Below are 13,649 nucleotides of genomic sequence, written 5' to 3'. Positions count from 1 at the left end.
ATATGTAAAGATGTATACATACATACCCATACATGTATATGTATATATAGAGAGAACAGATTTGAAATAACTACATCTTTTTAGAAAAAAATTTTTATTAACTCCAGATAATTTGGCAAAATTGCATGGTGGGTAAATTAAGATGAAAATTTAAAGGTAGATTTTTTTTTTTCGGGTTATATACACTTCACCCAGATTCCCTAGTATAACATCTTACCACAGAACAATTATGAAAATGAGGAAATTAAAGTTAATATAATTCTATAATGCTATTATGAGGACGTGGAAAGAGTGACTTCCGACAGTTCTTAAAAGATAGAAGTAAAAAATGTACAGAATTTATAGACTCTTCACATTTTACCATCATCCTGCTAACCTTTTTCTGGCCCAGGATTCAATCCAGGGTCACATGTTCTATTTAGCGGTAGTATCTCCTCAGCCTCCTTTAAAAAGATTCCTTGGAATTTCTTTGCCTTTCATGACCTTAGCACTTTGTGCAGAGTACTGAGCAGTTATTTCATAGGGTAGCCCGTAATTTTGGTTCGTCTGGTATGTCTCATAGGCAGCCATCTTTGGTAAGAACTCCAGAGAAATGATGTATCCTCAACACATCACACTGGAAGGCACTGCCCTTCACCTTGTCTTGTCATTGGTGATTATAACTTTGGTTTCTTGGAAAAGGAGGTGTCTGCCAGGTTTCTGTGTTAGAAAGTTAATATCTTCTCCTATATAATAGTTATCTTCTGGGAAGCTACTTCTGAGACTATGTAAATATCCCATTTATCATCACATTCTGCCCATAAATTATCAGATCTGTTGATGATTCTTTACATGAAAGATTTTTGGTCTGGTGTATGTCAAGTGGTAACTTTCTCTTTCCATTATCCCTTCTACATCTATCCATTGGAATTCTATAAAGCAAGAGCTTTCCTTTCACCTTCATGTTTCATTCAGTGATTTATATCAGGATAGACTTACGGGCATATATTTTATTCTATGAGTTATAAATGTGTTATTTTGTTGTAGAAATTATCCCAATAGATTTGGCCACTGGGGGGCCCTTTGAGTTAGCTCTTGTGCCCTTCCCCGTTTTTTAACACTATTTATTGTGTGAGTACTGGTTAATCTTGGCAATGCACTTCTGCATTTACAAGGTTAATGGATGGAAATTATGCCCCGTGTGCACCACTGTGTTTTTCACTGAACAACCTGAGCCCTGACATCCTCTTCAGAAAATGGGGACACGAATACCCACCTAGAGGAACAGAATGGGGATGAAATGACACAGTGGCCGTGCAGAACCCATAATGGGCAATAAATATACATGTCTCTTCCTCATAGGACATGAAATGCACATTTTTGCCATCTTTTTTGGTAGGTTGACAGATAAATCTATTAGTGATCTCTGACAATACCTGAAATTGAGGCCAACACTAAAGTCACTTTTAAAGAATTTCAACAATTGTCTGGAGTCCACAAATCTAAACAATAGCGTTCTAGCAATTTATATTTACTTATTGCTGTATCTTGTGTCTTTTTGATACACCCTGTGGTAGAGAGAATTCTAAAGTGGGCCCAAAGATTCCTAGACAGTGTATCATCCAGTCATTTGATCAAACACTAATTTAGGTACTACTGTGAGGAATTTTGCAAATGTAAGTAAAGTCCCAAACCAGTTCATCGTAAGATGAAATGATCCAGGTGAATGGGACTTAATCACGCGAGCCTTTTAAAAATATGGGTGAAGGGGTCAGAGACAGAAGTCAAGTGCAAAATGTGGGAGGAATTGAATATAAGAACAATTCTCCTGGCTTTGAAGATGAAGGGAGCCATCTGACAAGAACCTAAGAGTAGCCTCTAGGGGATGAGAGTGAGTCCTGGCAGCCAGCCAGCAGGGAAACCGTGACCTCAGTCCTACAACCTCAAAGATCTGAATTGAGCCAACAACTTGAATGAAGATGGAAGTGGGTGCCTTCCCGGAGTTTTCAGAGAGGAACAAAGCCTGGCTGACACCTTGATTTCAGCTTTGTGGCACTCTGGAACAGAGATCCTTCCCTGCCAAGTGGGACTTCTGACCTACAGAACTGTGAACTAATTGATAGGTTTTTGTTGTTGTTTTTTTTAAATGCTAAATTTGTGGTAATTTGTTTTGCAGCAATAGAAAACTAATAGAGACTATCATTTTTAGCATTTCCATCCCTTCTCACGCAGATGTTCCATCACAAACATTTCTCTTGTGATATCTTCACTCTAGTCTGGGAATCATTTCTCTAAACGGTCCTGGTTCTGTTATTAGAGAATGGTACTTAGAAATGAAGATGTGGGTGCAACATTGCTCACCGGTGCGGAGTATAGTATCACTGCTTCTCGATCCTCTCAGCTGACAAAACTACAAAATATATGTGTATACAACTATATGCATTTCTCCATCTGTCAGTATACTTGTGTCTATATCTGTATATATACTTAAAAAAAAAAAAAGAGTTCGTGCTGACACTTCCAATCCCAATCCAACACCACAGTGTCCATTATAACTTCCCCTCTTATTATTATTTTTTTTTTAGTTTATTTATTTTGAGGGACACTTAGGTGGCTCAGTCAGTTAATCGTCCGACTTCGGCTCAGGTCATGATCTCGTGGTTTGTGGGTTCGAGCCCTGCGTCGGGCTCTGCTAACAGCTCAGGGTCTGGAGCCTGCTTTGGATGCTCTGTCTCCCCCTCTCTCTGCCCTTCCCCCACTCGCACTCTGTCTCTCTCTCTCTCTCTCAAAAGTAAATCAACATTAAAAAATTTTCTTAAAATTTATTTATTTTGAGAGAAGAGAGTGTGGGCACACATGCGTGAAAGGGGGAGGGGGAGGGAAAGAGAGAGAGGGAGAGAGAATCCAATGGGCTCGAGACCTGAGTGGAAACCAAGAGTCAGACACCTGAGTAAGCCACCCAGACATCCCTTATTTTTAACTCCTTTGAAAACTAGACCTCATATCCCCTGTTTATTTGTTTGCTCAATCCTCAAATACACTACTGCACCAACATGCCTGCTAATGTATATACTTCTTTTTGTGTTTAGCCTTTGGCTATTCAATTAATATATTGTTCCCTAAAGTTACTTAGGTTGGTTATTTACTTGCAATACAGTTGGATTCATTTGTTTCTGTTTATATATCAGTTTTGACTCCCCATCTAATGTTTTAAAGTTTGTAAAACATTGACATGGTTCTTCAAGTCAGAACTACACAAAAATGTATAATCAGAGAAGTGTCATTCACCCTAACTCTTCTCCATTCATTCCCCTGTTTTCCCTACTTTGTTCCCTTTACCTCTGTAAATAAACAATTTTATTAGTTTCTGGCTTGTTCTTGTGTGTGTGTGTGTGTGTGTGTGTTTTCTTGTTTTTGTTTTCTTGCACTAATGGGCAGATACACATATAATTTCTTCTTTATATATATAACTCATACAAATTTATTAGAAAACTATGGTTCTAATAAATGGGTAATGGACATAGAAAAACTAGTTTACAAAAGAAAAACATGAGAATAAAAATAAACATTTTTGTTTAATTGTGATCTCAAATTTTAAGTAAGAATCTATTTCTCTATATAAATTGGCAAAAGTTGCAGATCATGTTTTATTTTTAGTAAAGCCTGTCTGAAAAGCAGTTTGGCAATATGCTTTAAGAGCCTTATCATAATCTTTGAACTAGTTTTCATTCTGTATCCAAAAATATATCCTAAAGGGATAATCAGAAAACTAGATGCAAATTCACACATCACTGTAATAGTAAAATATTACAAATTAAAAAAAATAACTTTTAAGAAAATTGATGGATAATTAAAATATACATGATATAATAGAATGAAATCATAAATTGGTATTGCTAAGAGTTTTAATGATATGGGGAAATGCTTAAAAAAAAATAGGACTTTCAGACACCTAATCAAACTCTGTCTTCCACTAATTACAACTGAGAGCCCAACTAAAATACACCTCTGGCCTCTAAAACCTAAATGAAGGCATTACCAAATATGGAATGGAAGTCCAACTTGGCAAATCGACTCATACAGAGTAAAGTTTTATGGTTTTATTTTTTGCCTTCTCTCCCAGCTTTGAACCAAGAATGAACACCCAGCAGAACTCCACCGGTCAACATGGGCAGCCCAAACACTGAAAGAAACCTACCTTTTTGGCCAGAAGAGCAGGAAAGGAAGCTGCTCTGAGCAAGAGTGAATTCTGGGGATGAGAGAGCTGGGTAAGTGATCCCTTAATTCTGTGTATAAACTGGCACTAGTCCTGGGCTTATTCCTTCTTACTTGTTTTATTTTTTTAATCTTTATTTTTGAGAGAGAGAGAGAGAGAGAGAGAGAGAGAGAGAGAGAGAGAGAGAACAAGCAGGGGAGGGGCAGAGAGAGAGAGACACACAGAATCCAAAGCAGGCTCCAGGCTCGGGGCAGTCAGCCCAGAGCCTGACGTGGGTCTTGAACTCACGAAGCACAAGATCATGACCTGAGCCAAAGTCAAATATTTAACTAACTGAGCCACCCTGGTGCCTCAGTCCTGGGCTTATTCTTGAGGGACACATGCAAGGGACAGATAAGAGCCATATAGCAAAGACTTTAAGAACTAAACCACAGTATAAACTTATGCTCAAATCCCTCACAGATGTCTGAGTGTTGCATACTTGGGACATGCCCAAAGCAGCATAGCCAAGGATTTGAAAACTGAGCTGACCTTAGAACCCATGCCCACGGAAGAAGAGACAGTACTTATGGTCTGAACCTAACTGTGTTGAATATCTACTTAAAAAAAAAATCAACATCCTCTAGAAGATTTTGACAAGACCCATAATCTCACAAGGTAATTATTCAAGACACAATCCAAAATACCTGACATGAAAAGAATAAAAAAGTATGGCCAGTTTTAAAAGGAAACACAATAGTCAGCATGCAAACAGTCAGTGAAAGGTGACCTGTTTTCAAAGACAATCAAGAGATGTCAATTTCAAGGTGACCCAAATACTAGAATTACCCAAAATTTTAAAGCACCTATCAAAACTTCTCTATAAGGAAACTGATGTGAATGAAAACCTAGAATTTCTCAAAAGAAAAATATAACCAGTAAGAAACACGTGAAAATTTTAGGAGAGAAGAATACAAATACAGACATAAAAAATGAATGAAATGAATGAAATCTTGCCATATGCAATGACATGGATGGAGCTACAGAGTATTATGTATGCTAAGTGAAATTAGAGAATGACAAATACCATATGATTTCACTCACATGTGGAATTTAAGAAACAAACGAGCAAAAGGGAAAAGAGAGACAGAGAGAGAGAGAATGCTAAACCAAGAAACAGATTCTTAACTGCAGAGAACAAACTGATAGTCACCAGAAGGGAGGTGGGTGGGGGGATGGTTTAGGTAGGTGATGGGGACTGAGGGGGGCACTTGTGATGAGCTCCGGGTATTGTACGGCAGTGTTGAAACACTATTTGTACACCTGTAACTGATATTACACAGTATGTTAACTAACTGGAATTCAAATAACAACTTGAAAAAAAAGAAAAGGATAATATATTTAAAAAAAATACATACTCCTTTCTGATCTGCTGAAATAAGTGGGATAGATATAAACATTATTCTTTAGTACCTGTATTAAGCTAATTATGATTTTTGTTTTGTTTTGGTGCTTAGTCTAAGTTAGAATGATGTTGAATATTTTATTTGAGTTTTTCTGAGGCTTAATGAGTCTCTTGAACACTTGGAATTTTTTAAAGAGTATTGCTCTCCATAAAAGTGGCTCTATATTTTTAATCACCTCCTTAAAATATGTTAGTTTACCCTTTAGAAGAAAGGTGGTAATTATTATAATTACAAAGGGAATTGTTACATAATTCTGTTATGCTTGTTAAAATTTGAAGACAATATTTTTATTTTTATTAATGTGATAGGTTTTCTAACTTGAGCTTATAAAACCGCAGGTGCAAAAATGTGGGTGTATCCAATAATGTCTAATGTCATTCCAGCCCTCAGCTTTACAGGCGTCATTTGACTCCTGTGTTCCATTGTTGAACAAGCACCTGTGAAGTCTTGCAGGCAAAGGTATTAGTGCAGTACATGACTCTGTATCAGTACATGACTAAATCCATCAATTAGTTTTTTTCCCTATTTCTCCCACCCCTCGCTCACCACCTCTGGCAACCACCAGTCTCTTCTCTGTATCTGTGAGCTTGGTTTGCTAATTTATTATTTATTTAATTTATAGATTCCAAATGTAAGAGAGATGACACAGTAATTGTCTTTTTCTGACTTTGACTTAGTTCACTTAAGCATAATTCTCACAAGGTCTATCCATGTTGTTACAAATTTTGTGACTGGATAATATTCCAGCTTCTTTATTCATTCAGTCATTGATGGAGATTTAGATTGTTTCCATATCAGGGTGCTTGGGTGGCTCAGTTGGTCAAGCAGCCGACTCTTGATCTCGGCTCAGGTCACGATCTCACAGTCGTGAGATGGAGCCCCGCGCTGGGCTCTGTGCTGACAGCACTGAGTCTGCTTGGGATTCTCTCCCTCCCTCTCTCTCTGACCCTCCCTGGCTCTCTTTCTTTCTCAAAATAAATAAATAAACATAAAAAATAATTTAAAAAAGATATTTCCATATCTTGGCTATTGATAAGGAATGCTGAAATGAACATGGAGTTGCATATACCTTTTTGAGTTAGTGTTTTCATCTTGTTTGGATAAACACCCAGAAGTGAAATAACTGGATCATATGTAGGTCTATTTTAATATATAATATTCATATTTAATACTTTTTTCCATAGTATCTGTACCAATTTATATTCCCATCAGCAGTGCACTGGGGTTTCCCTTTCTCCACATCCTTACCAACACTTGTTATTTCTGGTGATTAATGTTATAGAGCCTCTTTTCATGCACCTGTTGGCCAAGATATGCCTTCTTTGGAAAAATATCTATTCAGATCTGCCCAATTTTTTTTTAATTTTATTTTTTATTTTTTATTTTTTTTTTTGAAATTTACATCCAAATTAGTTAGCATATGGTGCAACAATGATTTCAGGAGTAGATTCCTTTGTGCCCCTTACCCATTTAGCCCATCCCCCCTCCCACAACCCCTCCAGTAACCTTCAGTTTATTCTCCATATTTATGAGTCTCTTCTGTTTCGTCCCCCTCCCTATTATTTTTGCTTCCCTTCCCTTCTGTTCATCTGTTTTGTCTCTTAAAGTCCTCATATGAGTGAAGTCATGATTTTTGTCTTTCTCTGACTACTTTCACTTAGCGTAATACCCTCCAGTTCCATCCATGTAGTTGCAAATGGCAAGATTTCATTCTTTTTGATTGCCGAGTAACACTCCATGGTGTGTGTGTGCGCGCGCGTGCACGCGCACACACACACACACACACACACACACACACACACCCCACATCTTCTTTATCCATTCACCCATCGATGGACATTTGGGCTCTTTCCATACTTTGGCTATTGTTGATAGTGCTGCTATAAAAATGGGGGTGCATGTGTCCCTTCGAAACAGCACACCTGTATCCTGTGGATAAATGCCTAGTAGTGCAATTGCTGGGTTGTAGGGTAGTTGTTGTGGAGGAACCTCCATACTGTTTTCCAGAGTGACTGAACCAGCTTGCATTCCCACAGATCTGCCCAAGTTTTAATTGGACTTTTTTTTGCCATTATGTTGCTTGTGTTATTTATGTATTTTAGTTATAAGCCCCTTATCGGATATATGATTTGTAAATATTTTCTTCCAATCGATAGGTTGCCTTTTCATTTTGTTGATGGTTTTCTTTACTGTCAAAAGCTTTTTAGTCTGATGTAGTCTCACTTGTTTATTTTTGCTTTTGTTGCTTTTGTTTTTCGTGTCAGATTCAAAAAATTATTGCCAAGACCTATGTCAAGGATTTTGCCACTTAGGTTTTATTCTAGGATTTTTATAGTTTTAGGTCTATTTTCAAGTCTTAAATCCATTTTTTACAACTTTTTAAAAGCAAATGGCACTGCCAGTGTGGGGCTTGAACCATTAACCCCACAATCAATAGTTGCGTGCCCTACCAACTGAGCCAGCCAGGTGCCTCTAGTCTTTAATCCATTGTGAGTTAATTCTTGTGTGTAGTAGAAGATACTGGTTCAACTTCATCCTTTTGCATTTGGCTGTTCAGTTTTCCCAGTACCATTTATTGAAGACACTTCTCTTTTCCCATTGAATATTTGTGGCTCCTTTCTTGTAAGTTAATTAACCATATATGCATGGGTTTATTTTGGGGCTCTCTATTCTATTGATCTCTGTGTACCATTACCACACTGTTTTAATTATTATAGCTTTGTAATATAATTTGAGATCAGGATGCATGATGTCTCCAGCTTTGTTGTTCTTTCTCAAGTTTGCTTTGGCTGTTCAGGGTCTTTTATGATTTCTATTTCTGTGAATAATGCCATTCGAATTTTGATAGGGATTGTATTGAATCTGTATATTGCTTTGCAGAGTAGGGACATTTTAACAATATTAATTATTTCCATCTGTGAGTAATGGAATGTCTTGTATTGTTCCTGGTCTTTAAGGACAAGCTTTCAGCTTTTTGCCCCTGAGTATGGAGTTAGCTTTATCATATTGAGGTACATTCCCTCTTATGCCAACTTTGTTGAGAGTTTTTTTTTATAAATATTGGTTGAATTTTGCCAAATGCTTTTTCTGCATCTATTCAGATGGCTATATAATTGGCCGTGATGTATGACACTGACTAATTTGTGGATGTTGAACCATCCTTGCATCCTTGGAATAAATCCTACTTCATCATGGTGCATGATTCTTTTAATGTATTTTTGAATGCTCTTGGCTAATGTTTGATTGAGGATTTTCCCATCTGTGTTCATCAGGGATATTGACCTGTAATTTTCTTTTCTTCTGGCATCCTTGTCTGGTTTTGGTATCTGGGTGCTACTGGCCTCATAAAATGAGTTAGGAAGAGTTCCCTCCTATTCTATTTTTTTGGAAGATTTGACAAGGATTGGTCTGAATTCTTCCTTGCAAATTTGGTAGAATTCACCTGTGAAGTTGTCTGGTCCTGGAATTTGTTGTGAGGTTTGTGATTACTGATTCAATCTCCTTGATAATAATTGATCTGTTCAGATTTTTCTATTTCATCAGTATTCAGTGTTGGTAGACTGTATGTAGAAATTTATCTATTTCTTCTAGGTTATTCAATTTTTTGTCATATAATTGTTCATACCAGTCTGTTATGATTCTATGTATTTATCTAGTGTCAGTTGTAACATCTTTCATTTCTGACTCACTTCTTTCTTGGTGAGTGTAGCTAATGATTTGTCAAAGATTTATCCTTTCAAAGAACTAGCTCTTAATTTCCTGGATCTTTTCTGTTGTCTTTTTAGTCTTTGTTTCATTTATTTCTGCTCTAATCTTTGTCACGTCCTTCCTTCTCTTAACTTTGAGCTTTATTTGTTCTTTTTTCTCTAGTTTCTTGAGGCAGAGAGTTAGGTTGTTTATTTGAGAGCTTTTTTTGTTTCCTGGGGGTGGGCATTTATTGCTTTCAGCTTCCCTCTTAGAACTGCTCTTGCTATATCCCATAAATTTTAGTATGTTAGATTTCTATTTTCATCTGTCTGAAGTTGTTTTTGATATCTCCTTTGATTTCCTCAATGACCCGTTGGTTATTCAGTAGCATGTTTTTTAACCTCCACATATTTGTGTATATTTAATTTTTCTTCATGTAATTAATTTCTAGTTTCATACCATTGTGGTCAGAAAAGATGCTTCATATGATTCCAATCCTCTTAAATTTATGAAGACTTGTTTTGGGGCTCCTAGGTGGCTCAGTCAGGTAAGTGTCTGACTTTGGCTTAGGCCATGGTCTCACAGTTTGTGAGTTCGAGCCCCACATCGGGCTGTCTGCTGTCAGCACAGAGCCTGCTTCAGATCCTCTGTCTCCTCTCTCTGTTCCTCCTCTGCTTGTGCTCTTTTTCTCAAAAATAAATACACATTAAAAAAATAATTAAAAATAAAAATAAAAAAAATAAAATACTTAAAAAAAATACTTGTTTTGTGGCCTAACATATGATCTATCTTGAAAAATGTTCCAGATGCACTTGAGAAGAATATGTATTCTGTTGTTTTTGGATGGAACGTTCTATAAGTATCTGTTAAGTCCATCTGGTCTAGCGTGTCATTTAAGGCCAATGTTTCCTTATTGGTTTTCTGTCTGAATGATCTATGCACTGACGTAAGTGGAGTATTAAATTCCCTACTATCATTTTATTGCTGTCTACTTCTCTTAAGTCTCATAATGTTCATTTTATATATTTAGGTTTTCCTATGTTGGGTGTGTAAATATTTATACATGTTATATTTTCTTATTGGATTGACTCTTTATCATTATGTAATGCCTTTCTTTGTCTCTAATTACAGTCTTTATTTTAAAGTCTATTTTTTTCTGATAAAAGTATAGGTACTCCAGCTTTCTTTTGGTTTCCATTTGCATGGAATATCTTTTTTTCCTCCCTTCACTTTTATTTAAAAATTTTTTAATGTATATTTATTTTTGACAGAAAGAGAGACAGAGTGTGAGGAGGGGAGGGGCAGACATAGAGGGAGACACAGAATATGAAGCAGAGTCCAGGCGCTGAGCTGTCAGCACAGAGCCCATCACAGGGCTCAAACTCACGAACCTTGAAACCATGACCTGAGCTGAAGTCCGACGCTCAAATAAAGCACCCAGGCGCCCCTCCATCCCTTCACTTTTAGTCTGTGTGTGTTCTTACATCTAAAGTGAGTCTCGGGGCACCTAGGTGGTATAATTAGTTAAGTGTCTGACTCCTGATTTTAGCTCGGGTCATGATCTCATGATTGTGAGATCAAGCCTCAAATTGTGCTCTGTGCTAATAGCACAGAGCCTGCTTGGAATTCTCTCTTTCCCTCTCTCTCTCTGTCCCTCCCCCACTCATGCTCTCTCAAAATATAAATAAATAAATAAATAAATAAATAAATAAATAAATAAATAAATGTGAGTTTCTTCTAGGCAGCATAGAGATGGGTCCTGTTTTTATATCTATTCAGCACACTTTATGTCTTTTGATAGTAGAATTTAGTCCATTTACATTTAAAGTCATTATTGATAGGTATGTACTTTTATCTATCAATGGTGGCTTTAAATGTAAATGGACTAAACTCATCATTTGGTTAGCTGTTTTCTGGCTGTTTTTGTAGTCCCTCTTTAGTCTTTTCTTCTCTTGTTCTCTTCCTTTGCGGTTTGTTGACTTACTTTAGTGGTATGCTTGTATTCCTTTCTCTTTCTCTTTTGTGTGTTTGCTATAGGTTTTGTTTTGTGGTTACCATGAGACTTATATATAGCAACTTAAATCTAAAACAGTCTATTTTAGGGGCGCCTGGGTGGCTCAGTCAGTTAAGCATCCAACTTTGGCTCAGGTCATGATCTCACAGCCTGTGAGTTCAAGCCTCACGGCAAGCTCTGTGCTGACAGTGAAGAGCCTGGAGCCTACTTCACATTCTGTCTCTCTCTCTCTCTGCACCCCCTACCCCACCACCCCTGCTCACACCTCTGCCTCTCTCAAAAATAAATAAACATTAAAAAATAAAAAATAAATGAAACAGTCTATTTGAAGCTGATAACAACTTGAGTTTGATCCCAATGGAAAGCTCAACATTATTATTCCCCCCACCATGTATTATATATATATTTTTTATGTACTATATTTTTAATGTTACATTTTACATCTTTATGCCTTATGTATCCCTTACTGAATTATTATAATCATAGCTTTTAGTACTTTTGTTTTATAACCTTCATGTTAGCTTTGTAAGTGATTAAGCAACTACCTTTACTATATATTTATCTTTCCAGTGAACTTCATTCTTTCATATGTGTTCTTGTTACAAATTGGTGCCCTTTCTTTTTAGCTTAAAGAAGTCTCTTTATCCGTTCCTGTGAGGCCAGTGTAGTGGTGATGAACTCCTTTAGTTTTTACTTGTCTGGAAAATTTTTTATCTCACCTTCACTTCTGAATGATAACTGTGCTGGGCATAGTATTCTTGGTTGGAAATTTTTTCCTTCAGCACTTTGAATATGTCATACCACTCCCTTCAGGCCTGCAACGTTGTTGCTGAAAATCTACTTACAGTCTTATGGGGGTTCCCTTGTAGGTAAGAAGTTTTTTCCTTCTTGCTTCTTTTAATATTCTCTCTTTGTCTTTAACTTTTGCCATTTTAATTAAAATGTGTCTTGGTGTGGATTCCTTTGTGCCCCTCTTATTTGGAATTTTCTGGGCTTCCTGGATCAGGATGTCTGTTTCCTCACCCAGGTTAGAGAAGGTTTCTGCCATTATTTCTTCAAATAAGAGTTTTGCCCCCTTTTCTCTCTCTGTTCTTTCTGGGACTCCTATAATGTGAATGTTAGTCTGCTTGATGTTGTCCTAGAAGTCCCTTAAGCTACCTTCACTTTTTTGATTTCACTGCTCTAATTGATTTCCTTCTAGTTAACTAATCTTTTCTTCTGCATCATCTTGTTTGTTGTTGAACCTCCCTGTCGTAACTGTATTCTTCTGCTCTGTGACTTCTATTTAGTATTTTCTCATTATTTTTTTAATCTCTTTGTTGAAGTTCTCACTGTGTTCCATTCTTCTCCCAAATTCAGTGAGTATCCTTATGACCATTATTCTGAACTCTTTATTGGGTAAATTATTTATCTCTATTTCTTTAAGCTTTTTTTCCCCCCTGAGGTTTTATTTTGATTTTTCATTTGGAACATATTTCTCTGTTTCTTTGTTTTGCTTTACTCTCTGTGTTGGTTTCTATAGCAGATGAAGCAACCACTTCTCCCAGTCTTGAAGGAGTGGCCTCATGTAGGAGATGAACCTTGTTATTGAGCCCTGCATCAGCTCTTGGTTGTCTTTTAAACCTTTGTACTTGTCCAAGCAGCCTATTATATTTTTAATAACTCCCACTAGTTCAGGATGTGCCAAGACCTGTCACTGTCCCAAAGATCTTAGCACCTAGATTCAGGACAACTGAAAGCCAGATCCTCAGGTACCAGCTTTTACAACTATGCAACTATATGCAGTCCTATGGGACCACAAACATAATCCCCATTTGTCACCAGGGCCAGGGGATCTAGAGGTGTCCATTGGGCAGCATGCACAAAAGTCAGGGCTGCAGGTGAGTGTATAAGCTCTTTTCTGGGAGATACTGACAAGCTGGAATGAGGCAAAGGGAGAGCACTAAGGTGGCATCCACAGCCTACATTCTTTGAGAGCAACTCCATGGGCCACTAAATGTGGGCTAAACCTGAAGTGTGCTCCTTAGGCCAAAGCTCCAGGACAAGCAAAGGGGCCTCCCTCACAGAAAGATTGGGGGGAGGGGTGTGCCTCAGCCTGCAATCTGTGTGGTACCTTGGGGAGCAGTAGTTTGCCAAGAGCCATCTTTCTGTTTTCCATAGTTCAGTGGGACCTAGGACTGCAAGCCACTAGAGTTAGGTGGTCAAGGGGTGTCCCCTCAGTGGCAGCAACAAAAACCAGTGCAACAGATAGGTATGTTTAAAGCTGCCCTTCAGGAGACAGTGGTGTTCCAGAGTATGTCAGCAGGTG

The 13,649-nt window shown here is 37.5% G+C and overlaps 1 protein-coding gene across 5 annotated transcripts in view; it reads left to right on the top strand.

The window, feature by feature from the left end:
- TRPM6 (transient receptor potential cation channel subfamily M member 6) overlaps nt 1-13,649 on the top strand; it is a 204,504-nt gene that overhangs the window by 198 nt on the left and 190,657 nt on the right. For 4 of the 5 annotated variants that reach the window (XM_045042483.1, XM_045042484.1, XM_045042480.1 and 1 more), the window contains exons 2-3: nt 4,103-4,247; nt 4,658-4,852. The gene's annotated coding sequence lies outside the window, so the exon portion shown is untranslated. The remainder of the gene's footprint in view (nt 1-4,102; nt 4,248-4,657; nt 4,853-13,649) is intronic. The other variant, XM_045042481.1, reaches the window with a different exon arrangement.

This window comes from Felis catus, chromosome D4 (assembly GCF_018350175.1).
Source record: "Felis catus isolate Fca126 chromosome D4, F.catus_Fca126_mat1.0, whole genome shotgun sequence".
In the NCBI taxonomy this organism is placed as follows: domain Eukaryota; kingdom Metazoa; phylum Chordata; class Mammalia; order Carnivora; family Felidae; genus Felis; species Felis catus.
Note: the sequence above shows the minus strand (reverse complement) of the source record. Positions and strands in the feature narration are given on the sequence as shown.